Consider the following 17,076-nt stretch of genomic DNA (forward strand, 5'->3'; position numbering starts at 1 on the left):
AAGATTTTTCTTCTTCCAATCCTTTCTTTCTTCCTTAATCTGCTTGCCATCCATGGTTAGCTTTTCCCAAGGACTCAGCAGGGATCCCACCTTTACCGCCGCAAGCGCAGTATCCTGGAGCGTAAGACTTTGGGTCGAGGGATACAACTGAGGAGAGTGACCAGTACCCCGCCCAGATGGCCTCACCTGGCATGCTGAACAGGGGCCTTGCGGGGGGATGGGAAGATTGGAAGGGATAGACAAGGCAGAGGGAAGAAAGCGGCCGTGGCCTTAAGTTAGGTACCATCCCGGCATTTGCCTGGAGGAGAAGTGGAAAACCACTTCCAGGATGGCTCTACTCAGTTGACCTCCCGAGGTTGAGTACCACTTTTCAAATTTCGTGGCAGAACCGGGAAACGAACCCGGGCCTCCGGGGGTGGCAGCTTATCACATTACACCACAGAGGCGAACTTCCAATTCTATTAAGCGAAATAATGGAGATATTGCATACAAACTTCACAACAATGTACCAATGAACTAATAATAATTATACATTGATGGTAGTCTAATGTGTCGGTCCGCCTCTGTGGACGGTGCCAAGCTATTAATCTGTCTAAAATAACCTGTTCCAGGCAGCTCAGGTGTCGTCGAGGGCGAGTGGTAAAGGCGTTTGATTTGCAACCAGGTTCTCTCTGAAAGCTTAGGTTCGAGTTCTACCGTCTGCGAAGTTTTTTCGCGCCTCCATTTCTTAAAATGCTAAACTACCGGATATGTTAAAAGAACTTCGCATTAATATTCCTTTACTTTTGAAAAGCTTATATACAGTATATCAAGTCCGCCTCTGTGGTGTAGTGGTTAGCGTGATTAGCTGCCACCCCCGGAGGCCCGGGTTCGATTCCCGGCTCTGCCACGAAATTTGAAAAGTGGTATGAGGGCTGGAACGGGGTCCACTCAGCCTCGGGAGGTCAACTGAGTAGAGGTGGGTTCGATTCCCACCTCAGCCATCCTGGAAGTGGTTTTCCGTGGTTTTCCACTTCTCCAGGCAAATGCCGGGATGGTACCTAACATAAGGCCACGGCCGCTTCCTTCCCTCTTCCTTGTCTATCCCTTCCAATCTTCACATCCCTCCACAAGGTCCCTGTTCAGCATAGCAGGTGAGGCCGTCTGGGCGAGGTACTGGTCATTCTCCCCAGTTGTATCCCCGACCAAGAGTCTGAAGCTCCAGGACACTGCCCTTGAGGCGGTAGAGGTGGGATCCCTCGCTGTGTCCGAGGGAAAAGCCGACCCTGGAGGGTAAACAGATGATGATGATGATGATGATGATGATGATGATAGCAGCTGTACTTTGATAATAATTTTACCGGGCGGTACACCTCCACGCCGCTGTTTCAAATATTGCGCCAGTTGAAACTCCTCTACAGGAGAAAGCCTGAACTTTAACAAACTGAATTAACTCAACGGTTTCTCGGAAGATGTCACTTTGGTAATTTTGAAGTGTTCTGAACTGTGTCTGTTTCGATTTGTGTTTGTTTGCTCCGTATCAAGGAATTGGGACATTCTCTAACAGATGTCTCTACCAAAAACTACGATAACGCACTCTGGTGTAAGGGAATGTATTCTCCGGAAGAAATATTGTATTCCTAAGTTTTGTTTTTACTAAATTTTGTTCTGTGGTTTGTGGGTTGGCAATATAAATCCTTTCTTTCCGCCCGTTTTGAACGTAACCAATCAGGAATTTATGTAATTAATTTTCCACCAATAAGGTGTTTCTTCCTCGTCTTGTGGATTAGTTTTTGCTGTTATCCATAAAAACTAAAGGGTGTGTCTACTCATTCCTGAAAGGTCTCGAATGTTCCACGAGGGTATATAAACGGCTGATTTTCTTGTCTCGGGGCCACTTCAGTAACATCTTTCTTAGCGTGTGAATATGTAGCAGGGGGCGGGAAGCGCCCCTTTCTTCAAGCAGCAGTTCTTCTACAAGGTAATGGCCTGTTGCTAGCTCAGCAGTTTAATTCTCGGGGAGGGTTCGAAACCTTCAGTATGTAACCTACCTTTTTAAAATGTAAATTCTTTTCTGTCTATGCAAAATCTATAAATTATAAATCTATAAATTACTGTAAAGCGGAGATAGAGAGTGCTTTACCCTCTCGAACTCCCCTTCATTTGGAAATTGAGGTGACTACGTTTTCATAACCGTTTCTTCTCTTCCTTAAAATATTAAAGTTTCTCACACGGGTCACTTCCTTAGCTTGGGGTTAGCCCCTCTGTTTCGGCCTAGAGCCACTTAGGGTTTAAAAGTGTATTTAGGAGTGCAAGTTTACGCCTCCAACCTCTTCTGTACTTTGGGCCAGTAACTTAACCTGATGTTTTGTTTTCTTCATGCAAAGGCCCCGTAGGTTGGGTATTAATTACCCCTGTTTCCTTCTGCGCCTTAAGGGCAGATAGAAATGAAGTTTGTTGTAGCCTTTGATAGGCTTGTAAAATTGAGAGCGGGTCTGCTCTTTTTCTTAACATTGTAATTAGGAGCAAGTGCTCCTCGTACTTAGGGGTTTTCTGCCCTTTAGTAATTGTGGTGGTGAGCTGAGAGCTCAGAAATTAATATTGGGGGCTCGAAGCCCAAATTTTGTAACGAATGGTAATTTCTTAACTTGTTTTTTCTGCTACTTGGTACCTGTTACTCTGTTGTTGTTATTTGTTGATTTTGAAAAGTAAATATAACCTTTGTTAAAGTTTTAAATTAACTTTAATTTTGTAGTTGAGACCTATTCCAGCCCACACCTTCTTTCACCTCTAACTACCACGGATAACTCCGTAACAATAATGATCATCGTCGTCATCAAGGGGCCTTGCATATTGGTAGTCTGCCCCACTAATACATTGCATTGTACACGCATCACTCCCCATCTTCTCCCAAACTACAGATCTCTAGCATCGTTATTTAGCTTTCATATAAATAAATGCATAAGTATGTGGATATGTCCGCCTCTGTGCGGTAGTGCTTAGTGTGCCACCACCACAGCCCCGGGTTCGATTCCCGGCTCTGCCAGAAAATTTGAAGAGTGGTACGAGGACTGGAAAGTGGTCCACTCGGCATCGGGAGTTCAACTGATTAGAGGGAGATTCGATTCCAACCTCAGCTATTCTCGAAGTGGTTTTCCGTGGTTTCCCAATTCTTCTCCAGGCATTTGCTGGGCTAGGGCCGCTTCCTTCCTTCTTCCTTGTCTATCCCTTCCAATCGTCCCATCCTCCCACAAGACTCGTGTTCAGCATAGCAGACGAGGCAGCCTGAGCGATGTACTGGTCCTACTCCTCAGGTGTATCCCCGACCCAAAGTCTCACGCTCCAGCACACTGCCCTTAAGGTGGCAGAGGTGGGAATAATTTGCTGAGTCCGAGGGAAAAACCGGCCCCGGAGGGTGAACGGATTAAGAAAGAAAGAAAGAAAGGAATCGAAGGGAAAAATAATCCACCTCTGTGGTGTAGTGGTTAGCGTGATTAGTTGCCACACCCGGAGACTCGAGTTCGACTCCCGGCTCTGCCACGAAATTTGAAAAGTGGTACGAGGGCTGGAACGGGGTCCACTCAGCCTCGGGAGGTCAACTGTGTAGAGGTGGGTTCGATTCCCACCTCAGCCATCCTGGAAGTGGTTTTTCCGTGGTTTCCCACTTCTCCTCCTGGCAAATGCCGGGATGGTACCTAACTTAAGGCCACGGCCGCCTCCATCCCTTCTCCTTGTCTGTCCTTTCCAATCTTCCCATCCTTTCACAACGCCCCTGTTGAGCATAGCAGGTGAGGTCGCCTGGGCGGGGTACTGGTCATCCTCCTCAGTTGTATCCTCCGACCCAATTTCTCATGCTCCAGGATACTCCCTGAGGCGGTACAGGTGGTATCCCTGCTGAGTCCGAGGGAAAAACCAACCCTGAATGGTAAGCAGATTAAGGAAGAAAGAAAGAAAGAATTGGAAGAAGAAAAATCTTCGCAGTCGGTAGGACTCGAACCTACGCTCCCAGAGGGAATCTGATTTCTAGTCAGACGCCTTAACCACTCGGCCACGACTGCACACGATGGATCTTAGAGATGTTTGTGCTATAGAAATAGATAACAAACGAGGTCAACTTGCCTTCACTACAGGCTGCGTGCTGTCTACAGGGATACCAACTCTGAAAACTGAAATCACCCACATAACTCGTAGATAAGAAAAGAGCTTTCACTACAGGGTATGTCATGATGAGCTCTACGGGGTGTGTGGTTTTTACAGGGATACCAACTCTGTGAATTAAAATTACCCACACGGTTCTACATTTCCGGAACAGTTGTATCCCCCGACCCAATGTCTCACGCTTCAGGACACTGCCCTTGAGGTGGTAGAGGTGGGATCCCTCGCTGTGTTCGAGAGAAAAACCAACCCTGGAGGGTAAACAGATTTAGAAAGAAAGAAAGAAAGAAAGAAAGAAAGAAAGAAAGAAAGAAAGAAAGAAAAAAAGAAAGAAGAAGTCAACAAGGTTTGTAGGAATTGCTTAAAAAAAAAAAAAAATGCTTCCGGGTGAGTTGGCCGTGCGGTTGAGTACGTGCAACTGTGAGCTTGCATCCGGGAGATAATAGGTTTGAACCTCACTGTCGGCAGCCCTGAAGATGGTTTTCCGTGGTTTCCCATTTTCACACCAGGCTAATGCTGGTGCTGTACCTAAATTAAGGCCACAGCCGCTTCCCTCCCACTCCTAAGCTTTTCCTATCCCATCGTCGCCATAACACCTATCTGTATCGGTGCGACGTGAAGACAGTTTTAAAAAGAAATAATTGATGGCTTCAGCATGATTAGCTGCCACCCTCGGCGGCCCGGGTTTGATTCCCGTCTCTGCCACGAAATTTGAAAACTGGTACGAAGGCTGGAACGGGGTCCACTCAGCGTCGGGAGGTCAGCTGAAGAGAGGGGTTTCGATTCCCATCTCAGCCATCTTCGAAGTGGTTTTCTGTGGTTTCCCACTTCTCCAGACAAAGGCCGGCATGGTACCTAACATAAGGCCACGGCTGCCTCCATCCCTTCTCCTTGTCTGTCCTTTCCAATCTTCCCATCCTTTCATGACGCCCCTCTTGAGCATAGCGGGTGAGGTCGCCTGGGCGAGGTATTGGCTCTCCTCCTCAGTTTTATTCCCCGTCCCAACGTCTCACGTTCCAGGACTCTCCGTTGTGGCGGTAGAGGTGGAATCCCTCGCTGAGCCCGAGGGAAAAACCAACCCTGGAGGATAAACAGATTTAGAAGGAAATAAAGAATGGGACTAAAATGGGTCCGCCTCTGTGGTGTAGTGGTTAGCGTGATTAGATGCCACCCCCGGAGGTCCGGGTTCGATTCCCGGCTCTGCCACAAAATTTGAAAAGTGGTACGAGGGCTAGAACGGGGTCCACTCAGCCTCGGGAGGTCAACTGAGTAGAGGTGGGTTCGATTCCCACCTCAGCCATCCTGGAAGTGGTTTTCCGTGGTTTCCCACTTCTCCTCCAGGCAAATGCCGGGATGGTACCTAACTTAAGGCCACGGCCGCTTCCTTCCCTCTTCCTTGTCTATCCCTTCCAGACTTCCCATCCCTCCACCAGGCCCCTGTTCAGCATAGCAGGTGAGGCCGCCTGGGCGAGGTACTGGTCATTCTCCCCAGTTGTATCCCCGACCAAGAGTCTGAAACTCCAGGACACTGCACTTGAGGCGGTAGAGGTGGTATCCCTCGCTGAGTCCGAGGGAAAAACCGAACCTGGAGGGTAAACAGATGATGATGATGATGACTAAAATGGAATAAATATTTAATTTTTGTCCACAAGTTTGGGGAGCGACTGCCACTGCTGCCTCCCCTCGCTCCTCATAATCGCTGCTCCTGTTCAGCGCAGAGCAATGTAAGAAGAAAAAAATCTTCGCAGTCGGTAGGACTCGAACCTACGCTCCCAGAGGGAATCTGATTTCTAGTCAGACGCCTTAACCACTCGGCCACGACTGCACGCAATTATGTGCTACGATATTCGTGTTACACAAATACATAACAAACGAGGTCAGGTTGCCTTCACTACAGGCTGTATCATAATGAGCTCTACGAGCTGTGCTTTCTCCAGGGATACCAACTCTGTAAATCAAAACTACATACACCGTCGTACATTTTCGAAACATACTTAACTCGTACTACTTATCCCACCTCTCGAGACAGCACGCGGTTCACGACGATATTTTATCACGCTACAGAAAGTGAATGTTGCAAATTCGTGCTGAGAAAATATGGCAGTTAACACGACACCAGTTGATGAGAAAAGTGTCAGGAGACAGTTAACAGACTTACGAATTATTGGCTACGTGTGAACTCTTCGGTCCGGTTGTCTAGGCAGGAGTGGACTGAAGACAATACTACGAACAATTGCACCCCCTACCGTCCATAGCTCAGTATTGTCGCGACAATTGGCGCAATGTTAACATGGCAGGGCATTAGTTATACAGAGTGTGTCCGTGATTTTGTTACAAAAATTCAGATATGATGGTGGACGGTAAATGGGATACATTTGAGATATGGAACCATATTCCGGAAACGATAGAGGCAAAAGTTAAGCAAAATTCTATTTGTACCGGGAGGTACACCCCAACGACGCACATTCCAATTTTGCATCTAAATGAAGTCATCTATTGGCAAAACAGTGAAACTGAAACACACCAACTTAGAACTTTACTCAGAAGGTGTCACCACAGAAATGGGAGGAAATTTTGTTATTGTGCAGTTGGCTAAACTGAGTGAATTTATCTTTGTTTTGTTTACCATTCATCAAGAAGTTTGGACATGCTTCACAGATGGCACTACTAAAAATTATGATCATGCACCCTGGTGCGAGGTGTAAGAAGTTACAAGTTAAAGAAGTTTTGTATTCATAAGTTTTTTTACTGATTGATATTCATTTGTTTTTGGGTTGGCAATATTTCCTTTTCCTTTCCGCCAGTTTTGAATTTAGCCAATCCCTAATTTCTGTAATTAATTTTCCACCTATCACAGGATTCTTGTTCGATCCTGAAGTTTAACTTTGAATGTGACCAATTAAATTGAGAGGGTGTGGCTGGTTTATTCCTGAATGATCTCGAACCTTCCCAGAGGGGTTATAAACTGCGGCTTTCCACGTTTCTTGGCCAATTGTTCGACATCTATCTGAGTGTGTGTGTTAAGCAGGAGGCGGCGGCCTTTTCGTCGGCAGCTAGAACTGCTACAAGGTATGACCACATAGTTACATCTTTCTTGTTGTAGCTACCTCCGCAGATTAATCCAAGGGGAAGATCCGAATCTTTAACCATGTAACCTATGTTTATAAAATGTAAAAAATTTCATAAAATCTTTAACTGTAAATCGGGGATAGAGAATGATGTACCCTCTCGAGCTCTCCTTCATCTTGGTTTGAGGTGACTACGTTTTGTAACGGTTTTTCCTTCAATAATGTGTTAACGTAATTTTTATACGAGTCACCTCAGTAGCCCCTGTTTCATCGGCCTAGTGCCCTTTAGGTTTTAAGTGTTCATATCTAGGAGTGCAAGTATACGCCTCCATTCATATTGTGTTCGGGCCATTACTGTAACCTGTTGTTCTTACCCCACGAAGGCCCAGTAGGTTGGTTATTTAACACCCCTGTAATAATAAGTCCCATTTGTAAATGGTGGTTTGAAAGACCAGAGATTGATGTTCTGTTACCTTGAATAGGCTTGAGAATGTGATAGCCTATTAGCTCTTTTTCAAAAGAATGCCTCTTGAAGGGTAGATGTTGTAATTTTGGAAGCAAGCGCTCTTTGAATTAGGGGATTTCTGCCCTTAAATAAATAATTCTTCTTCCATTTGTAAACTTGTAAAACTCGAGTCTTAAAGCTCAAAATGTTATGGTTCTGAATCTTGGAATTTTCCCAATCTCGTTTAATGATTGCTATTTGTACCTGTAACAGTGTTATGAAAAATGGTTAAATTTGAAGTTCGAAAAGAAATATAACCTTTGTTAAAGTTATAAATCTATTCTTGACATTGTAGTTAGACCCATTCAAGCCCGCACCTTCTTTCACCTCTGCGTTCCACGGGTAACCCCGTAACACTATTCATTTAAGTGTTGTGTCCAGGTCCAGGATGGAAGGTCAGGTTGGTTCGAAACGAAGCGTGGAGTCCAGCAAGGAAGTTGTCCTTCACCACTTCTCTTCAGAATCGTAATGGATGATGTTTTAACGGCGGTTAAAGGAAAGGATCCAACAATCAATGCCCTGGTTTTTGCTGATGACGTAATGGTATGGAGTGAGACAGAAGCGGAAGTACAAACTGGAATAGATCTCTGGCATGAAGCTTTTACAACCTTAGGTCTCAAAACCATCAAAACGAGGACAGTTGGCTTGGTGATGAGTAGGAACTCTCCAACAATTCATCTAAGAACTGGAGATGAGGAGATGGATATTGTAGACAACTTCCAGTATTTAGGCAGTGATCTCTCATCAGACAATACCATACATCAAGAGATTTGCAACAGAATACAGAAATCTTCCAAATTCTATCACACTGTACGTCAAATATTTTGGGATGAAACATTTCCGTTAATTTCCAAGATCAGCTTGTATAAAATATATCTATTTCCCATATTGACTGTCCGCCTCTGTGGCGTAGTGGTTAGTGTGATTAGCTGCCACCCTCGGAGGTCCGGGTTCGATTCCCGGCTCTGCCACGAAATTTGAAAAGTGGTACGAGGGCTGGAACGGGGTCCACTCAGCCTCGGGGGGTCAACTGAGTAGAGGTGGGTTCGATTCCCACCTCAGCCATCCTGGAAGTATTTTTCCGTGGTTTTTCACTTCTCCTCCAAGCAAATGCCTCGATAGTACCTAACTTAAGGCCGCGGCCGCTTCCTTGTCTATCCCTTCCAATCTTCCCATCGCCCCGCAAGGCCCCTGTTCAGCATAGCAGGCGAGGCCGCCTGGGCGAGGTACTGGTCATCTTCCCCAGTTTCATCCCCCGACCCAGAGTCTGAAGCTCCAGGACACTTTCTTTGAGGCGGTAGAGTTGGGATCCCTCGCTGAGTCCGAGGGTAAAGCCAACCCTGGAGTGTAAACAGATTAAGAAAGGAAAAAAAGAAAGGAAGACCTATATTGACATGGCCTGGAAGCAGCAACACTTACAGGTCTAACAAAGAGTCGTCTTCAGGCAACAGAAATGAAGTTCCTCCGTTTTTGTCTACAATAAACAAAAATGGATAAAATAGGGAATGTGGATATCCGGCAACAGTTTGGATTGGAGAGAAGCTTGCTGGAGACTCCAGAAGTGAAGAGACTGCAATGGTATGGCCACATGAAAAGAATGGACCCTCATTGGACTCCTCGAACATACTTTGACCACAATGTTCCTTTGAAGAGACCAAGAGGAAGATATCGTGATGTTTGGAAAAAACGGATATTGAAAGACCTTGAAATTAGAGATGTGAACTGGTGTCGCATATACTGTATGAGCAGCATCTGTGGATGGATAGGAAAAACTGGAGGAGGCTCGTAGACAACGCACCCGGCTTGCTGGATCGAGCAAATGAAGATGATGATGATGATGATGATAAGTCCGCTTAGCTGCACAAGTTTCACAAGCTGCTCTATTTACAACAAATGTTCGAAAATGCGTCCCCCTGCCTTAATGCAGGCATGACATCGTCGCACAAAGTTCTGTCGTACCTGTTCCAATATCCCTGGTGTCGTTTGAACAGTGTCGCACTTAGCGAGATTTATTGCCAAGAGATCCCATTCAGTCTCGGCAGGTGTCTTATACACAACGTTTTTCACATGGCCCCACAAGAAGAAATCAAGTGGGGTGAGATAAGGCGAACGAGCATACCACGAAACAGAACCTCCTCTTCCGATCCACTTTGCAGGGAATGTCTGATCCAGGTGTTCATGAACCCTCAGTCCAAAGTGAGGTGGGACTCCATCATGTTGGAACCACATCCGTTGACGAAGGACAAGTGGGATGTGTTTCAGGGACTTGGGTAGTACATCTCTGAGCACCACTGTGTACACTTCTGCATTTAGACGGGGAGGAAGAAGAAACGGGCCTACTAGTAAACATTGACTATACTGTGCCGTATCATATATGCCCCAAATAGTAATTAAGTAATATGTGTTATATTGTGCATTTAATACAAGAAGGAGTCATGGTGTGGTGCAATATAGAAGTTGCGTAATGCAGTATCCCGGCAGCGCGTGGCTTCAGAAATAACTTCTTATGTTTCATAGCAACAGCGAATATCTCGGGTATTCCGTATGATTCAATCGGGGAATTTACGAGAGTATGACAGCGGCCGATTCAAAAAAGCACCAATTACAGTACTGGAAGCGATATTACAGAATGAAGGGATCTACAGAACAAATGAAGTCAGTCTTACCAACTTCGAGATTTACAGTGCTGCACTACTCTTGATTTTATTAGGCAATCTGTTATAAAGCCATATTCCACGTTTTTTTAATATGAAATAGAAGCAAGTTGAACGTTAAAAACTACCTGTAGGCAGTTACAGTATTTAATTCTGAATTAATAAAGTAAGAAACATATTTCTATTGAATCAGCGCGTTTGCAAAGCAAGTGGGCGAGCCATGGCGTCATCGCATCAGTGAAATTCCCGATGATATGACTAATACCTGAAGTTTGGTGAACGTAGCAGCTTCTGAAGATGGGAAGCTCACTCTATCTTGAAGTTGATAACCGTGCGGGTCGGAGTTCCTTATATTCAACCAGCGTTGTATGAAAGTAATTTTTACAGTAACGATTTTTAATCGAAACAGTATACATATTTTTGTGAAAGCTGAAACGTTATTTCATGAGAATACATTACCTAAATGCTAGTAATTATAATGTAATTACGAAAGTGTATTGTACAGTAACAAAGCAATTACCTTTGCTATATATATGATCACGTATGATGATGCAGTATGCCAGAGTGCGTTATGGCACGGGGTTTGACAATAACTAAGACGATAGTTAATATCGATATTTTCAAACCCGTATATGTTATTTGCATCTGTATAGTGCAAATATTGTGATCGGTACGCGTCCATAACGCGAAGAACGTGTGCGAATTGTCGTTATCGTTTCGGTTCAATTTAATGGTGTGTGCGAAGCAACACATTTCAAAGATGATGGAAGAAGAAAGGACCTGCAGTGTATTTGGTAACGCCGTGCAGTTTGTTGCTATAATGGCGTAATTTTGCAGACACAGCGGCCTGGAACCATGAAAAAGCTGAGACAAACAGATAAGTTCATTTTAAAAACCTTCTAGGCATGTTTAGATAGAAGAAATTAGGCTAATTTGATCCTATAATAGTATAAATATAAATGTCAGTCCTTTAGTGGCTGAGTTATGTTTTCTTTCTTTAGTTTAATGTCATGTTTCAGGGAAGATGCATGTTTAAACCATGTTTCTTATATATTATTTTATTTCCTTTTTATTAGATGGGAAAGAGGGAAATGATTGTGTGTAGATGAGGATATGTATGTTAAGAGGTAACTGTATTCCATTTTTGTAACAAGATCTAGACTCCTTTATTAAGAAGCCTAAAGCTTGTTTTGGGATAAATTTCAGTAGGGAACATTTCTTTTTAAAAGCATGTAGCATGTTTATAGGAGTGGATGGCAGTTGTAACCAGCGTAAGAGTGCACCGTTGAACTAGTATCTTTTAGATCGGCAAAGAAGACTAGCTAATTGGTATTGTGTTATGAATTTACGAGAAAAAGGCAAGATTAGCCAGATACTGAGATTACAATGAGTGTTAATACAGGACGTGGGTGCCTGGTATATAAAAAGGGGAAATATAATGGTGTTAGCAGCATGTTAAGCGAGAGTGATTTGCCTTGAAAGTTCATTAATACTATAAGAGTCGAACTCATGGACCCCGAAGTGTTAGGCCAGATGTGCCGTATGTCGTATCATAGCCGTGTTAAATTGGAATATGTATTTAAGGCCATATGAATGTGTATTGATGCCGTAAGTTGAGTTCGAGGCCTTGTGTTAGTTTAATGAACAGAGAAGTGAATGGCAGCGTTAATTTATGTCCCCAAATATATTAGAATATCTCAGGCAGGAATTACCAATCCAATTAGTTAGTTTCTTTTTCTTGCGAGGCAGAATGCTTCATAGCTGGTTTATTAGAAGTGTCACTTGAGTTATAAAGGCGTGTCAAGAGAAAGACCAACACATGGACAGCTGAGCCAAGAGTTCCGTGTTCTTTCTAATATTAAGGAGTTTAGCATTTTATTGCTTGCATTTCAGATAACGGATACACAGTTGTTTTGTTTATTTTATTTGCATGAATTTTACACGTTTCTTTGAAGTGTTTTGTTTTTATTGAATTGTGATACATGTTTTATTGCTGATCAGGTCATTGTCATCGTTGATAAAGACTTGTTCTTAAATATGAGGCCGGGCTCATTTTATTTGGGAAGTAGGCTTTCAAGCCATCCAATTTGAAACAGAGCGGTCTGTTAGTAAATTCAGCGTAGCTATAAGTTAGGACCCTGAAACATTGATTTGTTGATAAGTGTTGTATATATAATTTTTGATTATGGATTGGATTTAGCATAATTTTATTCTGTCGCGATATGATCTATAACCGTATATTGAACGATATCCGTCAGGATTCGATAAGATGAACTTAACTGCGTTGACTCGATGCAAAGTGTGCATTCTTTCCCAGGTTGTTATTTTTATTTTGTAAATATTTTTTATTTTAAAACGGGGCGTTGCCTGTCCTTTTGTAACATGTAAAAATTTTGTGCTAATTATGTGCACGGCACATATTGAAATTTCTGGCATTTATTTGAGCCATAATTTTTCATCGTTTTCATATTAATTTGTTTATTTTCGATTTTCAGTAATGTTTTCTCTGATAATAAATTCATCTTACCCCTTATTTTGAATTTCATTTCGGAATTGTGTTACTTTTTCCCGTCCACCCATGGTATAATTTTATCCTGAGATTTTTAATTTATTTTGCCATGATCATATTTTACGAATCGAACACGCAGCTCTCTGAAAGCGCCGGTAGAATATTGTTTTAGACGGGAACGGTATAATACCTATCCACATGCTGACGGAAATTTTGTGCTGATGGCTCTTCTCAACTGTAGCGCGGGGATTCTCATCGGCACAAACATGACTATTGTGACAATTTAGCATTCCGTCTCTGTGAAACAGTTTCATCTCTGAAAAGCACATACGCAGGAAAGTGAGGATCGTCGGCAAGGTGCTGCAAGACTCATTGGCTGAACACAACTCGAGGTGCGAAGTCCGCAGAACTCAAACCATGCACTTTCTGTGGATGGGAGGGGTGTAGCTGCATTTCACGTAATACTCGCTACACGGTTATATGCGAAACATTCATTTCACGTGCAAATGCTCGAGTGCTAATTGCAGGCTCTGCATCGGGAGTCCGTGTAATTCGTCGTCATTGTGCCGTGGTATCGACTGCCCTGTTTCACTGGGAACAGGTGTGGAAACACGGTGTGAGCCGCATGTCCCCTACGTGGATATTTGGTCCCGTACAACCGTTCGGCTTCTCTGCTGCTTCCATTTGCTTGCCCATTTTTATTACTTTATTACCTCTGCAGATCTTTTGCCACTACTTTCACCAGATGATAGGAGCCTGCGTGGAAGTGTAGAGTGTTGAATGTGAGGACAGGAAAGTTAAGGACGACACAAATACCCAGCCCTCAGGCCAGGGATATTAATCATTCACAATTAAAAATCCCTGACCCGGCCGGGAATCGAACCCGGAGCTGCCGGATGACAGGCGGACGTGTTGCCCCCTAGCCTGCGGGACCGGGCAACATACGCGAACAATATATTATGTAAGTCCCGTAACCGGGTACAAGTCCATTTGGATAGGGCTGATCAACGTTCCACTTCAATCCGCAAACACAGACATAGCACACCCATCACGTCAGTACACAGTACGCCACCTGCATTAGAGTCTTCTTCTTCTTTATATGTTTACCCTCCAGAGTCGGTTTTCCCTCGGACTCAGCGAGGAATCCCAACTCTACCGCCTCAAGGACAGTGTCCTGGAGCTTCAGACTCTGGGTCGGTGGATACAACTGGGAAGGATGACCAGTACCTCGCTCAAGCGGCCTCACCTGCTATGCTGAACAGGGGCTTTGCAGGTGGTCGGGTTTATCTCGGAATGTTATTAACCTTACATTTTGAAAGTGTGTGAAAGTGCTTCTAGACACCAGAAAGTTAAATCTGTTAATTAACCAATCAAAGCAGTCTTCCCCGTACAGGCCATGGAGGCCCTTGGAGGGGTGGAAGGTAAAGGCTTCCACTATCCGTAACCTCGGCACTTCATGGAGTGGAGCGGTTAGCTGTACGCCCGGCCGCCTTTTCCCCCAGGAATTAACCTGGTACTCATTTTTGGTGTAGGCTGAGTGAACCTCAGGGCCATATGCACCTCCGGAAGTGGAAATCTCATTTCTTGAAATTTACGACTTCCTGACGGGGATTCGAACCCACGTCCTTCCGGGCGAACCGAACACGCCTTTACCGCCTCGGCCAGGCAGCCCCTTAATTAACCAATCAGTAAGCTTTATTTACAAGTAGATGTGTTAGCCCTAGGGGCAAATTTCAAGTAAAATAAAAACGATAACAAGAATAATTGAATGGCCTAAGCCACCAGATTCCAGTATATTGAAATGACGTCATCTAGGCTGCCTGCTTGTCAATTCCGACATACCGTTTTACTCCTCCAGATCACAGTAGTGAAACGAAACTATATCGGGTGGCCTATGGTTAAGGTTTATTTAATTTTCTCTGGTAGTAAGCAATTGGTCCGCCTCTGTGGTGTAGTGGTTAGTGTGATTAGCTGCCACCCCCGGAGGCCTGGGTTCGATTCCCGGATCTTCCACGAACATTTGAAAAGTGGTACGAGGGTTGGAATGGGGTCCACTCAGCCTCGGGAGGTCAACTGAGTAGAGGTGGGTTCGATTCCCACCTCAGCCATCCTGGAAGTGGTTTTCCGTGGTTTCCCACTTCTCCTCCAGGCGAATGCCGGGATGGTACCTAACTTAAGGCCACGGCCGCTTCCTTCCCTCTTCCTTGCCTATCCCTTCCAATCTTCCCATCCCTCCACAAGGCCCCTGTTCAGCATAGCAGGTGAGGCCGCCTGGGCGAGGTACTGGTCATACTCCGCAATTGTATCCCCCAACCCATTGTCTCACGCTCCAGGACACTGCCATTTAGGATCCCTCGCTGAACCTCGAAGGTAAACAGGTGAAGAATAAGAAGAATAATAATAAGAAATACCTGGTAAGACAACAGGGTTTGAACAAATGGCTTTTTTCTGATAATTGATAGATTCAGATGGCTAGAATGGAATACCGGTAAATATTTATTTTTCTGCACAAAGTACCGGTAGGTGAGCGAGTGCCCCCCCCCCCCCTTCCCAACCGCTCCTCCTAATCACCGCCTGTGTTAGCATGGAATAGTAGAAAAAAGGGGTAATTCTCGCAGTCGGTAGGACTCGAACCTACGCTCCCAGAGGGAATCTGATTTCTAGTCAGACGCCTTAACCACGCGGCCACGACTGCACACAGTGTTCAGCACAGATGTTTGTGTTACACAAATAGATAACAGACGAGGCCAGGCTGCGTCATGATGAGCTCTACGAGCTGTGTGGTGTCTACAGGGATACCAATTCCGTGAATTAAATTTACACACCGTTCTACATTTCCAGAACAGTTCTATCCCCCGACCCAATGTCTCACGCTCCAGGACACTGCCCTTGAGGCGGTAGAGGTGGGATCCCTCGCTGTGTTCGAGAGAACGACCAACCCTGGAGGGTAAACAGATAAAGAAAGAAAGAAAGAAAGAAAGAAAGAAAGAAAGAAAGAAATGAAAGAAAGTAAACAATTGTGCCACCAGATATCCTTAATTAACTTGCCAACGTTGTATGAAATAGAGCACCGACGACATTTTTTTGTAGCCTTCAGAAATCTAATGCCGTCCGACCTATGTGAGAAACGTACGAGGGTTACCTGCCCCAGGCCGAACCACTCAAGCTATATGACAGGTAACATTCTTTGTATCCAGAAGACAATATGGAAAGGTACGAAAGTCTGTCTGTGGTGTAGTGGTTAGTGTGATTGGCTGCCACCCCCGGAGGCCCGGGTTCGATTCCCGGCTCTGCCACGAAATTTGAAAAGTGGTACGAGGGCTGGAACGGGGTCCACTCAGCCTCGGGAGGTCAACTGAGTAGAGGTGGGTTCGATTCCCACCTCAGCCATCCTGGAAGTGGTTTTCCTCCAGGCGAATGCCGGGATGGTACCTAACTTAAGGCCTCTTCCTTGCCTATCCCTTCCAATCTTCCCATCCCTCCACAAGGCCCCTGTTCAGCATAGCAGGTGAGGCCGCCTGGGCGAGGTACTGGTCATACTCCCCAGTTGTATCCTCCGACCAAGAGTCTGAAGCTCCAGGACACTGCCCGAGGGAAAAACCGAACCTGGAGGGTAAACTGATGATGATGATGATGATGATGATGATGATGACGAAAGTCTGTGACACCACTATGGCACAACATCCTGCCGAAATTGCATGGCAATTGCCGTCAAGGAGGGTTACGTGCCAGATGCGACCGTGCCGGATGCGACCCGGCCATTATCGTGCCAATAGCGAGTGGATAAGCATCGTGCCGCGTGCGACCCATCAATCACTTACAATTGATCTGTGTTAAGGGCTGTCACCAAGTGGCAGATTGCTTATAAGTAGCTAACTTGGCCTTTAAAATAAAGGTCTGACACCGTGGTCAGCAGGTTCGAGTGCTGGCTTTACATCCCAGGAACTACTTTTATAGTTTAAGGAGACGCCGAGGACGCAGGACTTATTTTACGTGCCAGTAAATCCACCGACACAAAGCTGACGTATTTAAGCACGTTCAGATACCACCAGACTGAGCCAGGATCGAACCTGCCAAGTCTGAGCCACTTAGCCTGGATGAAAAAAAAAAAAAAAAAATCACCATCAGAATGTTGGCCGGCAGGGTAGGAAAGTTGGTGGTAGACAGTTTCTAATCATTAGATTGCATGCCAAAAGCCTGGATTCA

The 17,076-nt window shown here is 44.9% G+C and overlaps 3 non-coding genes across 3 annotated transcripts; all 3 read right to left on the reverse strand.

Moving 5' to 3' along the window:
- Positions 1–3,955: 3,955 nt before the first annotated feature.
- TRNAS-AGA (transfer RNA serine (anticodon AGA)) lies at positions 3,956–4,037 on the reverse strand. Its single transcript has one exon. It is a non-coding gene; the product is annotated as a tRNA-Ser (tRNA).
- Positions 4,038–5,877: 1,840 nt separating this feature from the next.
- Positions 5,878–5,959, reverse strand: TRNAS-AGA (transfer RNA serine (anticodon AGA)). The gene has a single exon. It is a non-coding gene; the product is annotated as a tRNA-Ser (tRNA).
- A 9,524-nt stretch (positions 5,960–15,483) lies between these two features.
- TRNAS-AGA (transfer RNA serine (anticodon AGA)) lies at positions 15,484–15,565 on the reverse strand. Its single transcript has one exon. It is a non-coding gene; the product is annotated as a tRNA-Ser (tRNA).
- Positions 15,566–17,076: the final 1,511 nt, after the last annotated feature.

The sequence above is a fragment of the Anabrus simplex genome, chromosome 3, assembly GCF_040414725.1.
Source record: "Anabrus simplex isolate iqAnaSimp1 chromosome 3, ASM4041472v1, whole genome shotgun sequence".
Classification (NCBI taxonomy): Eukaryota; Metazoa; Arthropoda; class Insecta; order Orthoptera; family Tettigoniidae; genus Anabrus; species Anabrus simplex.